Source organism: Gekko japonicus, unplaced genomic scaffold (genome assembly GCF_001447785.1).
Source record: "Gekko japonicus isolate JY-2015 unplaced genomic scaffold, Gekko_japonicus_V1.1 scaffold869, whole genome shotgun sequence".
NCBI lineage: Eukaryota > Metazoa > Chordata > Lepidosauria > Squamata > Gekkonidae > Gekko > Gekko japonicus.
The window spans coordinates 532,022-546,096 of NW_015173700.1; the positions used below are offsets into that span (position 1 = coordinate 532,022).

Sequence of the window (14,075 nt, forward strand, 5' to 3'; positions counted from 1 at the left end):
TTAGGACTGGTGCTTCTGACCATCTGAGTTGGCCAACCCCCACGCTGTTTGCCGCCAGGAATTAAAAACGGACATCAATGCAATTTTTGTAAAAAATAGCTGGCTTCCAAAACTATCTGGCTGTGGTAACTGTAGCCTAGAGATAAGCCACAGACAGCCCAGGGGGCTCAGAGTTGGACTCCTGAGGTTTCTTCGCAGGCCCAGGGCACAACTCTCTCAGGCCTAAGGACACCCCCCTTATGGGAAGTGTAGTTTTCTGCAAAGGGCTTGTGGATCCTGTAAACCCCCCGTGGTTTCTAACCTGATGCAGAAGTGAGTGGCCAAGATGTACGATTCACAGTGGGACAGAAGGGAGTTTGCTGCCTTTGCACCAACAGAAAGAACCAATATTTCTGGCTCTTCTTCCATTCATTCCAGCCAGTTTGGTGTAGTGGCTAAGTGTGCAGACTCTGATCTGGAAGAACCGTGTTTGATTCCCCACTCCTCCACATGCAGCTGCTGGTGTGACCTTGGGTCAGTCACAAGTTCTCTCAGAGCTGTTCTAGAAAGAGCACTCTCAGGGTGCCTGTTGGAGGGAGAGGAAGGGAAAGGAGTTTGTAAGCCGCTCTGAGACTCCTTCAGGTAGTGAAGGGCAGGGTATAAATCCAATCTCTTCTCCTCTTCTTCTTCCATTCATAATGTGTCCCCTTGTTGAAAATTAATTGTCATATCCCATGGCATCCTCTGACCCCTGGATTAATGTATTTAGATATTTATACCCTGCTTTTCTCCCCCAGTAGAGACTCAGAGTAGCTTACAGTGTCGTTTTTATCCTCACAACAAAAATCTGGTGAGGCAGGGAGAGAGTGACTGGCCCAGAGTCACCCAGTGAGCTTCCATTTCAGGAGATTTGGGGGTGGAGCCCAGGAAGGGTGGGGTTTGGGGTGGGGAGGGACCTCAGTGGAGTATAATGCCATAGAGTACCTGGAAAGTGATCCTCTCTAGAATGGAGTTTAGTTGTAATTCCAGCCAGGCCTCACACTAGTGGGCATTCAGGCCTAATCCTAATCCAACACACTAACTGCTATGCCATGTTAGCTCTTTGCAGCCCTGTAGCTACACTGGGGCATCTCGGGGCTAGGCCCCCCGACTTTCTGGCAAGGCCCCACAACTTCCCCCAAGTGGCGGAGGGTGGAGAAAAGGAGCCAGGTATTTCTGCAAAGCTGTCTGGTGCGAAGGGCCAGCTGTGGTGGCCATGCAGAGACAGACAGCACCTCTCTATTTCTCCCCAAAAGTTTATTTCCCCCAGAAAGTACTTGTTGCTGGCAGGCTGTGCTGTGCTGTATGGCACGAGGAGTTGGCTATGGTGGAATGAGGGGCCGCTGCGAGGAGGAAGGGGCTTGGTAGAGAGGCCCGGGTGGGGGAAACTGCAGAGCAGCTTGGGACGGGAGTAGGGGTGCCCCCTAAGAAAAGTAAATGCCCCCCAAATTAAAAAATGCTTGCTACGGGCCTGACTCTTGGCCAGGCAGATTTCAAGTGGGAAAGTTTTCCGTAGCTGTGGTGCCACCACCGAGAAGGCCTGCTTCCTGTCACTCGGTGCGTTCAGACGCGCTGTTTGATCTGGTGTCGTCACGCTTCAGCAATGGATTTTATATGCATGATCACACAATCAACATCTGCCTCCCGTCCACAGCCATTGGTTTCCAGCTCAAAACCCATTTAACCCAGAGTATTTTGTTACCAGGTCCCAAAGTGGTGTTCTCTCAGCTCTCTCGTTTAAAGCCGCATTTCCCCCCGTGTGATCGCTCCTCCATTGTCAAGCCACTTCTGGTTTAACCCCCCCCCCTCGAAAGCTGCTCGAGGCTTCTGCTTTTCGCCTGCCATGTTTTTATGTGCCAGCGGTGTGCGCATAGGCGGAGCTCTGCTACCGTGTTTAGAAAACCGACATTTAAACGGTCACTTGTTTTAGCGTTTAGATGAGTTTGGAATCTCACGGAGGCCATTTTCGGGTCAAACGTTTAAAGGGAAGTCTTTTATTGGAGGGGTTGGATTGATTTGCCCTGGTGGTTCTGAACATGCGCCATGGTAGTTTCACCCCATTCTATGGATGAGCGCCTATGCGATCATGATTATCCAGATCAAATATAATCTGGTCAGAAATTGAGTCATTTAACCCGCTCTTAGCACGCCGTCTGACCGCACCCACTCTCTGCCTCACCACAGATGGTGGTAGGGGCAGTGATGTAGAGAAAGCCCACTTTGGAAGATCTTAATGGAAGGGCAGAAATGTACATGAGAAAAGGACCTTCAGGTACTCTAGAAACAAACCTTTTAATAAAAATCTGTCCTGTTAAAAGGTTTGTTTTCTTGAATTTACTTCGTCACGTGATACAATGTCAATGTGAACTATTGGTATTTTTAAAAGAGGGTTAGCCAGGCACCTGATGAAAGAACAGCTGTTCCAGATATTGGTGATAGTAGCTGTAAGCCCCCAAAATATCAAATCCCAAGTTTTTGTTTTTCTTGCAAACTCTACCCTCCTCAGCCAGCAATACATAGGCGTGCCATCTAGAACTGGATGCATCTTATTTTGACATTTAAATTTGAGTACCTTTTTTGAGCTGGAGTCTGAATACCTGAAGAGTAACAATAGGAGAAAATTGGTCTTTTTTCTTAAATGAGCTTCTGCCTGCAAGAAGCAGATAAGAATTTAGCTCTCAGCCCACAAATGGTTCTCCGCCCTTTTGATTAGAAGAAAACCTTGCTCTTCAGACATCTGAGGGGAGGATTTTCCTGGCGCTGGCCACTTAAGCGGGAAGGTTCTTCGCTCCCCCCCCCCTTACCGAAAATAAACCGTGCTGGTGACTCTCTTCACTCTCTGGCCAGCTCAGCTTGGAGTTTCTTGGAGTGATCCATCATTGGCATGCCACACAAAATGTCAGGAACAATTAAGAGAGACTGGTAGCATTAACTTTATCAGAGTCAATATGTCTTCCTTAATTAAAGTCGGTGGGGGGAAAAAGTGCTGACAGCAACTGTATTATTTCACCTTGGAGTCTGCAGTTTTCATTCACGCAAACGGTCGTATGAGTCCGTATTCAGAACCAGGGATGGGAAAAGGCCTGCCAAACTTATGAGAAGAGGGTGAGGGTATCTCCCCCCCCCCAGTTTTTTAAAATATAATTTTATTGTTTAAAATAATTTTGTTGCAGAGAGTAGCTGCATTGGTCTGCACTAGAAGAGCGAGATTCGAGTTCAGCAGTACCTTAAAGATCAACCAGATTTTCGGAGTATGAGCTTTTGAGATTCAAAGCTCCCTTTGTTAAAAATAAGAAGAGATTAGATTTATACCCCGCCCTTCACCTGGAGTCTCAGAGCGGTTTACAATCTCCTTTACCTTCCCCTCCCCACAACAGACACCCTGTGAGGTAGATGTGGATGAGAGAGCTCTGAGAGAATTGCTCTGAGAGAACTTGTGACTGACCCAAGGACACACCAGCAGCTGTATGTGGAGGAGCAGGGAATCAAACCCGGTTCTTCCATATTTGAGTCCATGCTGTTGTTGGATCCCCAAGCATCGAGAATAAATCCACGTTTTCAAGAAAAGCAAAATTTATTTCAAAGCGTTGAAGACATACTCAAACACGTTCTTTGTTAGAACTGGGGATACACAGTTAGGGCGAGCATAATAAAGGAAATTCAAACAGATACATATCCAATGAATAATATTCCCGCTGGCGGGCTAATGAAACGGTTGCGCGCCCAGTCCATGGGAACCAGGCAGAACATCAGACAAAACACAGGTGCAGTTCTCATGAGATAGCAATAGGCAAGCATTACAGCATCTTCTCCCACACACATCCACCAGTAGTTATCTTATGCATTCCAGCACAGAAGCAGGATAGTAAAACAAGCCGGGTGCAACAGGGTAAGGATATGTACACAGAGGTCACAGAAAACAGAATGGCAGCTTGCTGACATACTGCCCCCCTTAAAATACACTTAAAACACACCTCCCGGGTCGGGCGGGAGATCTCCCGGGCTGGGCGGGAGACCTCCCGGTTTGTCCGGGAACCTCTTGTGGAAACTACGGATCAGGTAAGGGGCCCGAATATCCCCTTCTTCCACCCATTCGCGGTGCTGGGGACCGAAATCAACCCATTCGATAAGGTACCAGAGTTTACCACGTTTCAATTTACAATCAAGGATATCAGCGATCTCAAAATGTTCATCCCCTTCCAAAATGACAGGTGGAGGAGGAGTAACTGCTGGTCTCCAGGGAGACGGGCCAGGATCCTTCTTCAACAGGCTCATGTGAAAAACAGAATGCAGAGCACGTAAATTCTTAGGCAAAACAACATCAACCGCCACATTATTTATGACTTTACGCACTTTGAATGGACCAATGAACTTCCACCCCAATTTCCTGCTAGGTCGCAGCATCTTAATGTTCTTGGTCGAGACATACACAAGATCCCCAGGTTTCAGATCAAACCCCACCACCCTACCCTTGTCTGCCTGGGTCTTGTAAGCAGCCTTGGCTGCGTCAAGCGTTTGGCATAGCAGAGGCCATGCATTTTGCAAGGACATACACCATGTATCAGCATCCCCCACAGGACGTTGGCCCATCCCCTCCAGGAAAGGGAGGGGGGGCTGTCGTAACCAGAAACAGCTTTATAAGGAGACATGCCCGTGGAGCTATGGACAGTATTGTTATAACAATATTCAGCAAGAGGCAACAATTCACACCAATCATTTTGTTGATAATTAGTAAAACAACGAAGATATTGCTCCAGGGTCTGATTAACTCGTTCTGTTTGTCCGTCAGTCTCAGGATGATACGCGCTGCTGAGCCCTTGTTCCACCCCTAAAATGGAAAGAAGTTCCCTCCAAAACTTAGAAACAAATTGGGTCCCCCTGTCAGAAATTAATTTAGCAGGTAATTGATGAATTTTCACCACGTGAGACATAAACGATTTCGCCAACCTCTGAGCTGTAGGCAAGGAAGGAAAAGGCACAAAATGAGCTTGCTTAGAAAATAAATCAACAACCACCCAAATAACAGTGTTCCCTTTGCTCGAAGGGAGGTCAGTAATAAAGTCCATGGACACCACTTCCCACGGTCTCGATGGGGTAGGGAGTGGCTGCAGAAGACCAGGAGGCTTGCCCACTCTGGGTTTAGTCAAGGCACAGGTTTGGCAGGACCGAACAAAAGTCAAGAGGTCTTTGCGCATCTGTGGCCACCAGAACTGTCTGCGGATGAGTTGCAGAGATTTAACAAAACTCCAATGCCCTGCCAGTTTCGAACCGTGAGCAGACTCCATCACCTCCCTCCTCATTGAAATAGGCACATACAGTTTGTCTCCAGAATAAATCAGACCTTCAGGGCTACGGACACAATCTGGCAACGCTTTCAGGGAGGCATCATCATCAGCAGTAAAAGCAGACATATATTTCTGGACCCAGCCCCCCCCCCCCACAGGGAAAAGGGAAGGCGAAGTTTCATCAGAGCGCGGAATCGAGCGCGCTTGCGCACGGGTGACCACAGCCCCCCCCAGGTGGGAGGGGGAAAAAACAGAGTCCATGATGATTTCACGCTGACTGTCATGTTGTGGGAGGCGTGAGAGCGCGTCAGCCAGGGAATTAGCCGTCCCAGGGAAATGACGAAGAGTGAATCGAAACTTAGCAAAGAAGTCCGCCCAACGAAGTTGTTTAGCGTTGAGAGAACGGGGGGATTTCAGCATTTCCAGATTTTTATGGTCAGTCCAGACTTCAAATGGCAGTTGCGCCCCCTCCAACCACTGCCTCCAAGTGGAGAGAGCCAGCCGGATCGCTGATGCCTCCTTCTCCCAAATCCCCCAGTTTCGTTCAGCGTCAGAAAACTTTTTAGACACAAATGCGAGGGGGTGTAAACGACCATCTTCCCCTTCTTGCAAAATAGCGGCCCCCATTGCCACATCCGAGGCATCAGTTTGGACAATGAATTTTTTAGTTTCATCAGGGCGCGCCAGCACTGGCTCAGAGGTGAACATCAGTTTAAGTTTCTCAAAAGCCTCTGCGCAAGCAGGGGACCATTTAAGCGGGGCGCCTGGTTTCGTAGCATCAAACCCCTTCCCCTTGGTCTTTAGCAAATCAGTCAGAGGAAGGGCAATTTGAGCGAAATTCTGGATGAAATTTCTATAAAAATTGGCGAATCCGAGGAACATTTGCAATTGTTTGCGGGTCCTGGGGGGTTCCCAGTCAAGTACAGCCTGTATTTTAGCAGGGTCCATTTCCACCTTCCCCCCAGAGATGCGATAACCCAAAAAGTCAATGCATGTCTTGTGGAATTCACATTTTGACAGCTTTGCAAACAGGTGGTGTTCATAAAGTCGCTTAAGGACCTGGCGCACCAATTTAATATGCGACGGGAGGTCCTGAGAGTACAGCAACACGTCATCAAGGTAAAGGACCACTCCTTTGAACAAGAACTCATGTAGGACCTCATTGATTAGGTTCATGAAGACCCCCGGAGCCCCTTGAAGCCCGAAGGGCATAACGAGGTACTCAAACTGCCCCAAAGGGGTATTAAATGCAGTCTTACTTTCATCCCCCTCCCGAATGCGCACACGGAAATATGCATCTCGGAGGTCAAGTTTCGAGAAGATTTTGCCCTTGGTGGCCTCAGCTACCAAGTCCTTGATTAGCGGGAGGGGGTAGGCATTGGACAAAGAAACAGCGTTCAGACCCCTATAATCAGTGCACAATCTAAGCCCCCCGTCTTTCTTCTTTCGGAAAAGTACAGGCGCGGCGAAAGGGGAGGAAGCCGGGCGAATGAAACCTCGGGCTAGGTTTTTATCAATAAAGTTCCGCAGTTCAACTTTCTCAGCCGGCCCCATCGCATAGATTTTACCTTTAGGTAATTTACAGTCAGGCAAAAGTTCAATAGCACAGTCAGTAGAGCGATGGGGGGGCAATTCGTTAGCTTCATCTTCGCCAAACACTTTCGCCAAGTCTCTATACTCTCGAGGCAAAGAAGCTAACTCTTCCGGCTGCAAAGCGCCGCAGGGGAACTGTGCGGTCGGCTGGTCCCCCCACGAGTCCAACCAGCAGTGATCTACACATTTAGCCGACACAAATTTGACAACCCCTTCTTCCCACAAGATGTAAGGGTCATGGGTAAACAACCAGGGACTCCCCAGTACTAAGTCAAACTGCGATTTAGGGGTAACAATGAAGGATCTGGATTCCCAATGATCGCCAGCCCCCAACCGCAAAGCCATAGTCTCGTGTGTACAAGGTTCCATGGGTGCCCCATCCATTTGGGTAAAAATGATGGGAGACTTCAAGGGGACTATCCCCGCTTCCAGTGCCAATAACACTCTAGGGCTGATGAGATCCCTCCCACACCCAGAATCAATCAACGCTCTCACCCTAACGTGGGTCCCCAGGAGCGGATTCATTAACGAGACAGTCACGAAAAACAGGGAAGGGGTTTCTCTCACCACCTTGGGCGCAGAGCTAGAATGGCCGTGTCGTTTTGCGCCTCTCACAACAGGCCGTTGTCGTTTTCCGCCGTTTCAGCCACCACCTCCTCTTCTGACTCGGCAGCAGACGGTTCGATTCCCTCCAGGCCTTGGGCCGCCTGCAGAGCTTTGGAGAAACGCGGTTTAGCCATCCCCTTCTTCCCCGTCAGCGGTGTCTTCGGGCTTGGAGTAGGCGGCTTGTCTTTTACCTGACGGCTGCCACAATCCACAGCGAAATGCCCCTTCTCCCCGCACTTGAGACAGAGCCCCATCTTCATACGTAGTTCTCGTGCCGATTCCGACAGGCGTTGAGTCTTGGGTCTGGAGGCACTGGCAGCGGCGGGTCTGTTGGTCGTAGCAGCCAAGTCGAGTTTGATGGTGGTGAGCCGATCCTCTGCATTTTCAGCTTCCTGGGTCCAGGCCATCAGGGAGACAGGATTGACAGTCTTCAGAACCGTTTCTCGGATGTCTGCGTTGAGTCCCAATCGATACATCTCAGCCAATATATGATCAGGGTAGTCTCGGAGCTTTGCTGCCTGCTTGTGGAATTCCAGTGTGTACTCGCGAACCGACTTCTTATTCTGGCGGTAGGTGCGGAGAAACGCTTTAGCTCTTTGGCTCGCGTTGACATCTTCAAACCTCGCCCGCAGCGCCCACATGAATGCTCGCAAATTCAAAAGTTCCGGACCGCGGTCATTGTGCAGTCCAACATACCATGTGGCGGCGTCTCCTTTCAGTCTCGCCGAGATGACATCAATAAGGCCAGCTTCATTTCGGAACAGGTGTCGGCTCTCTTCTACGAATTTATGCACTCTCACCGTGAAGAAAGCGAGTTCATCTGGGTTGCCGTCAAAGGTAGCCTCCAGTAGATCTTTGGGTCTGGGCCGTGGAGGCCTTACCAACGGTCCCAGCTGACCCGGAACTCCCCTGAGAGGGAGACCCGGACCAACCGGTGGCCCCGCTGGCATTGGCCTCATCGGTGGCGGCAGACCCGGTCCCGGCGGACCCCCCGGCATCGGCTGTTGCACAGGCCCTTGCTGAGGCGGTCCCGCCGGCGGCTGGACAGGCACCTGCGGCGCGGGAACTCCCGGTACTTGCAGCGGAGGTCCCGTCGGCGGCTGAGCAGGCACCTGCGGTGCGGGAACTCCCGGTGCAGGGACAACTTGTTGCTGCGCGGCGTGTGCGTCAAGGAAATTAGCCATTCTAACGTCCATCATTCCCGGCAGAGCTTCCATTACATCCTGGAAAGTCCTCAACAAGTCCCTCACCGAGTATTCCAGTTCTGCCAGTCGTTCCCCGGTGGTTTCCTCCGGGATGGGGTCCCGAGGTCGATAGTCCGGGGGTGGGTCATAGTCCTCTTCCGTTTGGAAGGCTCCGGTGCCCTCCTCATCCTCTGCGTGGCCTCGCGGCCCCGATGGCTCGAACATCCACTCCTCGAGGTCTTGCTTGGAACTCCCCTTCTCCGAGGTAGTCCCCGGCTCCGGGAACAATCCCTTGTCAAACAGACTCTCACGTAATCCGCTCCCCCGACGGGAGTACACCTCTCGGGTGCCCTGAGTGTTGTACATAGTCCAGTCATCCTGCTGTTGAGTCTTCCGCGGACCCCAGTGCGAAGGGGTCGGAGGCGGCCAAGACAGATGTGCAGGCAGGCGGGGAATCGCTCCCCCCACGGCACCCTCCACCGAGGCTGCAGTCGTGAACACCAAAGGAGCGGAGGTATGTGGGACCGATCCTGAGTCCCCCTCCGTGTTAAGTAGGTTTCCCTCAGTTCCGCTCATGATCTTGCCAGATTCGGAACGATAGGAGAAAGAGAGTTCTAACAATATGTTGGATCCCCAAGCATCGAGAATAAATCCACGTTTTCAAGAAAAGCAAAATTTATTTCAAAGCGTTGAAGACATACTCAAACACGTTCTTTGTTAGAACTGGGGATACACAGTTAGGTCAAGCATAATAAAGGAAATTCAAACAGATACAGATCCAATGAATAGCATTCCCGCTGGCGGGCTAATGAAACGGTTGCGCGCCCAGTCCATGGGAACCAGGCAGAACATCAGACAAAACACAGGTGCAGTACTCATGAGAAAAGCAATAGGCAAGCATTACAGCATCTTCTCCCCCACACAACCTCCAGCAGTTATCTTGTGCATTCCAACGCAGGAGCAGGATGATAGAAAACAAGCCGGGTGCAACAGGGAAAGGATATGTACACAGAGGTCACAGAAAACAGAATGGCAGCTTGCTGACATACTGCCCCCCTTAAAATACACTTACAACACACCTCCCGGGTCGGGCGGGAGATCTCCCGGGCTGGGCGGGAGACCTCCCGGTTTGTCCGGGAACCTCTTGTGGAAACTACGGATCAGGTAAGGGGCCCGAATATCCCCTTCTTCCACCCATTCGCGGTGCTGGGGACCGAAATCAACCCATTCGATAAGGTACCAGAGTTTACCACGTTTCAATTTACAATCAAGGATATCAGCGATCTCAAAATGTTCATCCCCTTCCAAAATGACAGGTGGAGGAGGAGTAACTGCTGGTCTCCAGGGAGACGGGCCAGGATCCTTCTTCAACAGGCTCATGTGAAATTTTGCTTTTCTTAAAACGTGGATTTATTCTCGATGCTTGGGGATCCAACAAGCGTTGAAGACATACTCAAACACGTTCTTTGTTAGAACTGGGGATACACAGTTAGGGCGAGCATAATAAAGGAAATTCAAACAGATACATATCCAATGAATAATATTCCCGCTGGCGGGCTAATGAAACGGTTGCGCGCCCAGTCCATGGGAACCAGGCAGAACATCAGACAAAACACAGGTGCAGTTCTCATGAGATAGCAATAGGCAAGCATTACAGCATCTTCTCCCACACACATCCACCAGTAGTTATCTTATGCATTCCAGCACAGAAGCAGGATAGTAAAACAAGCCGGGTGCAACAGGGTAAGGATATGTACACAGAGGTCACAGAAAACAGAATGGCAGCTTGCTAACCACTCCACCAAACTGGCTGTATTTGGGATTTGAGTCCAATAGCACCTTAGAGCCAACAAGATTTTCGAGGTATGAGCTTTCAAGAGACAACACTCTCTTTGTTAAAAATAAGAATGATATCCTATGAAGGATTTCAGACCAGTAGCACCTTGGAGACCAATAGGATTTCAAGAGTCAAAGTTCCTTTCATCAGACACAAGTAGGAATGGTGATCCCTGAGTCCATGTATCCCACTCAGAAGGTGGAAAGGGTATTGCAAAGAAAGGATTAGAGCAGGGGAGAAATGCTTAGGGGCAGAAAATTAGCATCTGTCATGAGATAAGAATCTTATGTCCCTATGTAGCCCTGGGGGGCATCCATTGTTCTGAATCTGTGAATGAATTCAAGTTCAGCAGTCTCACATTGCAATCTCCCTCTGAAGCTCCTCGAACCCAGCTCTTCTACCGCAGACCAACACAGCTACTCTTCTGAAAACATCCTGTGCAGTTTGCTCTGAAATCCATACTCGTATTTGTTAAACAGGGCTATCCCGATACCTTCATTCATTGATGTATTTAAAAACAGCACCAAACCTTCATTCATAACATGATCATTCGACCCACTCTGAGGGACCGCATCTAAATCAAAGTCAAAGCCTCTTGATTAGCCTTCTGTGTCAATGTAGTGCTGCTCCAGTATTGGTACTAAAGAAACCATACGTGGATTTTTCTAAAGACTGCCTACCTGTCTTTGCCTGGTCATCAGAGCCATGCTTTTAAATTCCTGTACTTCCAGCTCCTATTTGGGCTGTTGACCTTGGGGGGTCTCACAATGGAGACCCCGTAGAGTCAGGCTTGAGACTGGATTGGGGCTGTAAAACTCATTGGGGGAAATGCCTGAGAGACATCCACAAAAACTATGTCAAGGCCATCTTGTTTTGTTATATTTAGCCCATGTTAGATGAAATGAAATCAAAGGAAATATTTGAAGGGCGGGTGGGGTTTTTTTTTTGTGTTTGTGTGTGTGAGGAAATTCTTTCATTAAGAATGTCAACAGGGTCTTCTGTACTCTACAAGTAAAGTATGAATAATTTAGGGGGAAGGCATCTTGCTGGATCAAAAAAATATAAAAGGGAGAGAAAAAGAACCTCCTGTTTCTGCTCGCGATTATATTTCAATGATAAAAGCACATTTTGCCTTTGGAGTTGTAAAAATATCTCCAGTAAAAGAGACCTTGGCTCTTAGTCCCAATATTGATCCGCAAATGGTTCCTCTTGTAGCTGATCGTATATTAAAAAGTTAACTGGGATGCTTCCCGTGTTTGGGGGAAGCTATTTTTAAGCAAAATGTAGCACACGTCGGAGTAAATATGCAAAACATTTTGTACACCAGAGGAGGGGAAAGGGGACCAGATGTACTAAGATATTGAACAAAACTACTTTTAAAAATGATTTTTCCAAATGCATGTTTTATTTAGCAGACCCCAGAGAAATGCAATTTATTCTGCTTTTTATTCATCCCAAAGTCCTTGGCTACAAGCAACAGACAGACAGGCTGCTCCATTGGCATTTCTCAATGTCAGATGCATTTTAAATGTCTGGTTTATGGGGGTGGTACAGCCAGCGATGTTTATTTTTAAGTTAACGAATAAATAAAGGGAGAGATGAAATCTCGGTCCAGAATTCCCTTTCATCTTGGGGCGTGTTTTCCTCTGTTATTCAGTTGACAAAACTGATAGAAAACGTTACTTGATTAAAAGGCTTCCCCCCCCCCTTCCAGGGTGGGGTTGGTGAAGTTTTCTGGGACATAAGAACAGTCAGGATCAGGCCAATGAGCTCAGAATCCAGACTCCAAATTCCCAAGTCAAGAGAAGAAATTCTGAGAAGTAAACCTGAAAAGAAAAAATACTAATAAAATATTGGGTGTGGGGGGGTGTTAGACAATCGCAAACAGCAAGATAAAATTGATGCAGAGCTTTAATACTATTAAATATATCTGTAAAGGATGGTTTAGATATGGCGCTAAGTGGGTGGAGCCTATTTGCCTGCCCCGCCCATTAGACACCCTTAATCCATGTTCAGTTCCTCTAGACATCTGCTGCTTCCTCACTGGGGACCAGAGAAGAGGGCCCAGCCCAGGAACAGGAGCCAAATTCTCCCTGCTCCCAGGGCTAAGGTTATTGGAAGTGACAGACTGGGCACTGTCCCCTGCCTCAGCCTCCAGACTTCGTGGCAAAAGAGTCAGATAGCCAGAGAGGCAATGTTTTCTTCCTGTGTTTACTCTTCTGCCACTGTCCCCTTTGATATGTAGATTGTTCTATCAGGGACACCTTCCTTCCTTCCTTCCTTCCTTCCCAGATCTTCTGTCCCCTTCTTCCTGCACACACCAAGAGGGAGGACATATTGTCCTCATCTTGGCACCATGACTCATATGGCCTCCTACCATCTGATAAGGGTTGCCATCCCCCCAATTTTGGGGGGCCCAATCTGCCACTGGCCATCTGGCTGGTGGGGGAGCCCTGCCCCCAAAGAGCCTTGTCCCACCCAACGTGCCCAGCATGATGATGTCACCTCAAGGTGACGTCATCGTGCCGGGCATGTCGCATGAGGGACACTCTGGCATTTAGGCAAAAACTCTATGGTGACCATAGAGTTTTTTGCCCAAATGCTAGAGCGTCCCACCTGTAATGTATTCTAGCTGCCATGAGTACATTAGGATGTATGGGAAACCTCCCATAGGGAAGCAATGTTAAGCTTCGTCTTGGACAGAGGATTCTAGTCCAAGACTCACGACCCAATCACATTCAAGCAAGCTGCAAGCGGGAACGTTTGTGATTGGTCCTTATGCGCTCAACCTGATAGGTTGTTATGTGTATAGTGGGAGTGGCTATGTTAGCCGGGAATGTTTAAATACCGGGCAGTTTCAATGGGCAAACTGTTCGGGCTATCAGATGTTGTACCGTGTCGAAGAAGTGAACAAAGAGCTGAATAAACTTGAGTCTTTGCTGAAATCACTCTCCTACTCATTGTTAAGCGCCGGACTTAACAAGTGGCGACGAGGATGGGATGCTAGTGCGGGTAGGCAGCCCCGCTACATCCAGACCCACGACGGACAACGAAGAGCAGCAGCTCGCCGTGGCCAGTCAGCAACGGGCACCACCGGAGCCGGTGGCAGCGATTGCAACGATGGCCAATAGCCCGAAGTTCGAGGCCTTCGAACCAGCGACCGAGGACTGGGACTCCTACCTGTCAAGGTTCGGGTTCCACCTCGAAGCCTCCGACATCACGACGGAGGAGAAGAAGCGGGCGACGCTCCTGAGCTCTTGCGGAAAGAGCGTGTTCGACATCGCCCGGTCCCTGGTGGCACCAGCGGACATCTCGACCGTCTCGTACAAGGACCTGACCGAGAAGCTGCAGGCACATTTCTCCCCGAAGCCGTCGGAGATTGCGTGCCGGCATGCCTTCTACAAGAGGGGTCAGGCGGCCAGCGAGTCGGTGGCGGAGTTTGTGGCTGCCCTACGAAAGGCGGCAAGGCCCTGCAACTTCGCGAATGTGGAAGAGGCCCTCCGAGACCGGCTCGTGTGCGGTATGAGGGACGACCGGCTGCAACAGAGGCTG

General features: G+C 49.4%; 1 protein-coding gene across 1 annotated transcript in view; it reads left to right on the forward strand.

The window, feature by feature from the left end:
- Positions 1-14,075, forward strand: part of LOC107120515 — a 43,321-nt gene that overhangs the window by 18,113 nt on the left and 11,133 nt on the right. The gene's annotated exons all lie outside the window — the stretch shown is intronic.